At 42.1% G+C, this 6791-nt stretch overlaps 1 non-coding gene across 1 annotated transcript; it reads left to right on the forward strand.

Annotated features, from left to right (window-relative positions):
• Nucleotides 1-1871: 1871 nt before the first annotated feature.
• On the forward strand, nt 1872-1944 carry TRNAR-UCU (transfer RNA arginine (anticodon UCU)). Its single transcript has one exon. It is a non-coding gene; the product is annotated as a tRNA-Arg (tRNA).
• The last annotated feature ends 4847 nt before the right edge of the window (nt 1945-6791 follow it).

Consider the following 6791-nt stretch of genomic DNA (forward strand, 5'->3'; position numbering starts at 1 on the left):
ATAGCATATTTTATTTAATCCAATGTGTCTAAATATTATTTCAGTGTATAATCATTAGAAACATAATTCTCCATTTCTTAGATCCACACATGAGACATATTCATTGTGAATGATCTGGATTTAGCACATTCCAAAGACGCTTACTCCTTGGAAGGAAAGTTATGACCAACCTAGATAGCATATTGAAAAGCAGATATTACCTTGCCAACACAGGTCCGTCTAGTCAAGGTTATGGTTTTTCCAGTGGTCATGTATGGATGTGATAGTTAGACTGTGAAGAAAGCTGAGCATCGAAGAATTGATGCTTTTGAACTGTGGTATTGGAGAAGACTCTTGAGAGTCCCTTGGACTGCAAGGAGATCCAACCAGTCCATCCTAAGGGAGATCAGTCCTGGGTGTTCTTTGGAAGGACTGATGCTGAAGCTGAAACTCCAATACTTTGGCCACCTCATGTGAAGAATTGACTCATTGCAAAAGACCCTGATGCTGGGAGGTTTGGGGGTAGGAGGAAAAGGGGATGACAGAGGATGAGATAGTTGGATGGCATCACCGACTCGATGGACATGAGTTTTAGTGAACTCTGGGAGTTGGTGATGGACAGGGAGGCCTGGCATGCTGTGATTCATGGGATCACAAAGAGTCAGACATGACTGAGGGACTGAACTGAACTGAAGTGAACTGGTAATCTAAATGGCATCATCACACATAGATTGGAGATTGAGTTTTCACCAAGTCAGCACATACAGCTGATATCCTTAAACTTCTGCCTTTTCCAATGTGGTCAGTAACTCTTAATCACCAAATGTGATCACAGTTCTCTCATTTTCACCTGAAGGCCTCCTAGTGATATGCCTGACATCTTTTCCAGTTAAGATTTCACTGAAAAGTAAAAACAAAGCAAATATATGAATACAACAAGAGCAAAACATCTAGGAAGAACTGGCGTTCATTAATTAGATCTTGAGCAGCACACCAGCATGGATTCAGAAACATGTGGGCACTGATAGAAAGATCTTTGGGCGAATCATTCTTGGCAGGCTTTCCTGGCAGCTCAGTGGTAAAGACTCCACCTGCCAATGCAGGAAACGCAGGTTCCATGCCTGATTCAGGGGGATCCAACATGTCACAGAGCAATTAAGCCTGCGCTCCACAACTGCTGACCCTGTGTTTTAGAGGCTGGGAGCGGTAAGCCTGTGGATCCTAGAGCCCCTGCTTAGTAACAGAGAGAAGTTACCTCAAAGAGAAGCCTGTGGACTGCAACTAGAGAGTAGCCCCTGCTCACTGCAACTAGAGGAAAAAAAAAAACCGTGTGCAGTGAAGACCCAGCACAGCCTAAATAAATAAATAAAATTATTAAAAAAACACTTCTTGGGGGAGAAATATCTTTCAGTGTGTACCCAAAACAACACAAGCAGTATGGATTCTGCTACATTTCAACAGCTTTAACTGGATTATGCTAATGCAGTGTGTGGACACTGAAAAACATGCTAACTTCTTAAAAGCTTTTGTCCCAAATATGTAAATAATGATGGCATATGGTGGGGGGGGGTGTCACATTACGGATGATTTATGGAGAGCTTCATGTACAGGTAGTAAAACCACTTTTCGGTTCTTTTCAACAAAAAAATTCCAGATTTTCTTCACCCCACAATTTCTTCCTTTACAGTCCCATTACACTTAGAATTTCATACATAGAAGCCATTTTTAAATTTTAAGTGCCATATTCCATGGAAACTGAGACGATTAGTAAATTGCACTTTATCTCATATATTCCTGCCAAAGAAAAACTCTGACAATTAAACTAGGGTGGCATGCTTTCTTGTCACTTAGAAGTCTTATTTTATACTTATCAAAAGAAACCTTTAGGGAACTCCCTGGTGGTCCAGTGGTTAAGACTCTGTGCTTCTAATGCAGGGAGCCTGGGTTTGATTCCTAGTCAGGGAGCTAGGCTTCCCTGGGGCCTTGGTGGTAAAGAATTCGTCTGCCAATGCAGGAGACGAGGGTTCAGTTCCTAGGTCGAGAAGATTCCCTGAAGAAGGAGATGACAATCCACTCCAGTATTCTTGCCTAGAAATCCCATGAAGAGAGGAACCCGGTGGGATACAGTCCATAGGGTCACAAGAGTTGGATATGACTTAGTGACTAAACAATAGCAACAGGGAGCTAGATCCTGCACGCTGCAACTGAGAGCACAGATGAGGCAACAAAGATCTTGAGTGCCAAGAGCATGTGCAGTGCAATCAGTCTTAAAAAAAAAAAAAAAAGGCTTTTAGAATGATTTAGAACTGGAAGTGATGACCAGATGAAGAACCATAGCCAAATTCATGATCACATAGGCACTGATAGACATGACATGATGGCCACATCATGCCTGCAATTTGAAAACAGTGTTAATAAGATCATTATCTCAGATATTAAAACTGTGAATCCATATGCATATCAAAATTGATGAAATATGATATTTTTTTCTTTACTTAGACTCTGAACTTCTTGAGAATGTGGGTGTGCGTGTGTGCATGCTTAGTCATGTCCAACTCTTTGCAGCCCTTTTGATTGTAGGGTCCTTTGTCCTTTGTCCATGAAATTTCCCAGACAAGAATAGTGGAATGGGTGGAGATTTCCTCCTCTAAGGGATCTTCCCGACCCAGGGATTGAGCCCATGTCTCCTGTGTGTCTTGCTCTGACAGGGGGATTCTTACTGCTGCACCCCCTGGGAAGTCCAGAGAGCATGGCTGCATGTTTGTCCATATACGCTGTACACACAAAACTCTATGGTACCTGTAAAAAATGCTGTTTCTAGTCATTCATCATAATGTAGTGGAAATTTCCAGGCTTTGGAGTCATGTAACCAGCTCTGAGTCCTTTGGGCAATTTCCATGTAATAGTGCTAATGTGCAGTAGTCTAAAACAGTGTGTATAAATAATCTAATTTGATGGCTGGCACGTGGTGAGCATTAAAAGTTATTAGCTTGCTGAAAAAAATAATTGAAAATGTAACTATGGAAGGTGAGGTGAGGGGAAACTCTTCTTTCTTTCCATCCTCTTCCTATCACCTTGTCTAATATTTTAGACACTGAGGAGGCTAAAGAACATTTGGTTTCCTGTTTCCAAGATTGATTATGAGATAAATTAGTTAGACCTGGGAAATCCCTTAATAGAGTTCAGAACCAAGCCCACAGGTGACTTGTGTGCGTGTGTGTGTGTGTGTGTTTAATCTGATGACAAGAAAGAATGTGGCAGATCTAGGAGGAGAGTTACATAGCATCCTCTGAAATTTCTGAAGTCTACGGATGAGAGCCCAGCAGGGTCTAGTAGTGAAAACAGGACCACAGAAATCTATATGGCGGGGCAATGGAACAAATAAAGGTCACTTTTTTGTTGTTGTTTTTAATACCTAGCATTTCTCATATAATCCAATTTAATGAGGTATAGAAATTCAGAGCTCTTTGAAATTTTAAAGCAATTACAATACAAATGACTCTGAAACAAGATGATCTTATTATAGGAAGACCATAAAATGCTAAACTTCAGAATGTCAGGAAAGTAGAACAGTTCTTGGCTGGAGTGTCAGAACTGACGGGTGGTTTGTGGAAATGGTGGCACCTGATTATCCCTGGAGGCGAGTTTATTGCAACAAATGCATCATTTCATTTGGGACTGATTGTTTTTTGTCTTCTTATCAAGGGGGGTAGGCACCTGTTTCCAGGCATGCTGCAAATTTTCTTTCAGAATGACACACAGCTCAATGAAGGGGAAAAATGGGGGGGGATATCATTTTCTGTTGATAAATTCAGCCAAGCTGTCTTATACAAACACCCATCAGCCACAAATTTGTGTTTCAAATCCTCCCCCAGAAGAGTTGATTGTACACTCAAGTTTGTGAACTAACACTTGAAGATCCAGGGGCTTTCCAGGTTGCTCTAATGGTAAAGATCCTGCCTGCCAATTCAGGTAAGAGACATAATGTTCGATCCCTGGTTCAGAAAGATCCCCTGGAGGAGGGCATGGCAACCCACTCCAGTATTCTTGCCTGGAGAGTCTGGAAGGCTGCAATCCTTAGGGTCACACAGAGTTGGACACCACTGAAGTGATTTAGCATGGGCACTATGCACAATAAGATCAACCGTGTTACTGGACCAATAAGCCTACTTTCTTTACATGTAGGAATGGGCTGTTAGCTCCTGTCCACATGTTCAGGGTCTCCCAAGGGTCTGAAACTACCTCCACCTTCAAGCAAATGGAATTTAGGGAGTTCAGGTGCATCATGTCAAAATTAGTAGCATTCCCATGACTACCTATCAGAGCTCTGACCTTGTGGCCCATGACTGTGTTTTGTTTGCTTCAGAAGTTTGTATTGACACTGCTGTATATAAAATAGGTAATTAACAAGGATCTACTATATAGCACATGGAACTCTACTCAGTATTCTGAGCTGTGCTATGTGCTTAGTCACTCAGTAGTGTCTGACTCTTTGTGACCTCATGGACTGTAGCCTGTCAGGCTCCTCTGTCCATGGGATTCTCTAGGCAAGAATACTGGAGTGGGTTGCCACGCCCTTCTCCAGGGGAATCTTCCTACCCTTAGGGATTGAACTTAGATCTCCTACATTGTAGGCAGATTCTTTACCTCCAAGCCACCAGGGGAGCCCACCCATTATTCTGCAATAATACCTAAATGGGAAAAGAATCTGAAAAAGAATATATATATTGCAAGACTTTTTTTGAGCTCCAAAATCACTTTGGACACTGACTGCAAACGTGAAATTAAAAGATGCTTGAGGTACTCTGTGACAGCCTAGAGGGATGGGATGAGTTGAGGTTAAGAGTAAGGGGACGCGTGTATACCTATGTCTGATTCATGTTGCTGTAACATAGAAACCAATATAACAGTGTAAAGAAATTATCCTCCAATTAAAAATGAATAAGTTAAATAAAAATATTGGGGAGATTTTGCTCAGTTGAAAGACATTGAGTGGGTTACTCCGGCTCAAAGACACTGGTAAGATTCTTGTATATTTGTATAGAATTTATACTTACAAGTCCTTGCTTAACTGGAAATTAAAGAAAATCTTGTTCTAGCCCTTGGCGGGGAGCGGTAGGGGGGAAGATGCTTTCTCCTTTGAAGGAAAACTAAGACAAACCTAGACACCATATTAAAAAGCAGAAACATCACTTTGCTGATGAAGGTCTGCATAGTCAAAGCTGAAGTTTTTCCAGTAGTCATGTTCAGATGTGAGATCTGGACAATAAAGAAGACTGAGCGCCTAAGAATTGATGCTTGTGAAATGTGCTAGAGATGACTCTTGAAAGTGCCTGGGACTGTAAGGAGATCAAACCAGTCAATCTTAAAGAAATCAACTCTTGCCATATTCATTGGAAGGCCTGAGGCTAAAGTTGAGGCTCTAATACATTGGTCACCTGCTGTGAACAGCTGACCTATTGGAAAAGACCCTGATGCTGGGAAATATTGAAGGCAACAGAAGAAGAGGGCAGCAGGGGATGAGAGGGTTAGATGACCTCACTGACTCAATGGACATGAATTTGAGCAAACTCTGGGAGACAGTGCAGGACAGAGGAGCCTGGTGTGCTGCAGTACGTGGGGTCTCTAAGAGTTGGGCACAATTTAGTAGCTTAACAACAATACAGATAATTGTAGTTATACACTTTCCTGTCAACCTGAAGCTAATACGATGTTGCAAATCAACTATACTCCACTATAAAATAAAAATGAAAAAAAGAAAAAAAGAAGCTTGAGGTTTGTATTAATGCCTACCACATGCCAGACACTACTCTGGGCATTAAGGCTGAATCAGTAAAGAAAGCAGTCAAGGTTGTGGCTCCTGTGAATCACAGAACTCCAAGAGAGAGAAAACAAACAGGAAGCAACGAGGGATGTTGACCACTGGCTCTCTCATGGGGCCAAGTGATTTTCAATGAGCTTTCGTTCTACAGGTACTCGCTGAACAATTGATTCTGTGCTAGGCTTTGGGGAAACAGAAGGGAGTGTCAGTGCCCTAGAGGAACTCCAGGTCTGGGAAAAGTCAAAGTGAAATTTGCTCAGTCCTGTCTGACTCTTTGCAACCCCATGGACTATACAGTCTATGGAATTCTCTAGGCCAGAATACTGGAGTGGGTAGTCTTTCCCTTCTGGGGAAAGTATTTACAAATCAAGGTGATTTGTTTAAACAAAAGGAAGAAGCTTCAGTTCCTTGGGATCATGAAGCAGACTTTGCAGAAGTGAGTCATAAAGAAGTTCACAAGGCACTTAAAACCAAACCTCAATTTCTTTTTTCTTTTTTTTAAATTAATTTATTTTAATTGGAAACCTCAACTTCTTAAAAGGATGTCGTGCAGAGACAGAGCTGTTGTTCTGGTAACAACATCTCTAAATGACTTCCTGTATCTGAGGGTCTCTTTAAAGCCCAGAACTTAAGGTCTTTCTTCTCTTTCCCAATAACCCTCCAAACTCACCTTCTTTGGAACTGAGTCTTCAATCCTCACCTTGGACCTGGCTCCCTGCCTACCGACCTCCCTGGTGCTACCTGTTCCACCAACCACATCTTCCAGGCTATGCAGAGTGTTTCACACCCACATGTTGGGGCACCAGCATAATCCCTGAGAGGACTCCCAGACAACACACTGCGCTTGAATCACCACTTGCTTTCTCTTGCCCTCTGCCTCTGTGAATATACACTCCTCTCCCCCTTGCTGATCTGCACCAGGGGTTAGTCCAGATTCAGTGGTGCACTGGTAAACGTCTAACGACAGCTCTCCAGGAAAAGAAAATATCTC

Source organism: Bos javanicus, chromosome 11 (assembly GCF_032452875.1).
Source record: "Bos javanicus breed banteng chromosome 11, ARS-OSU_banteng_1.0, whole genome shotgun sequence".
Classification (NCBI taxonomy): domain Eukaryota; kingdom Metazoa; phylum Chordata; class Mammalia; order Artiodactyla; family Bovidae; genus Bos; species Bos javanicus.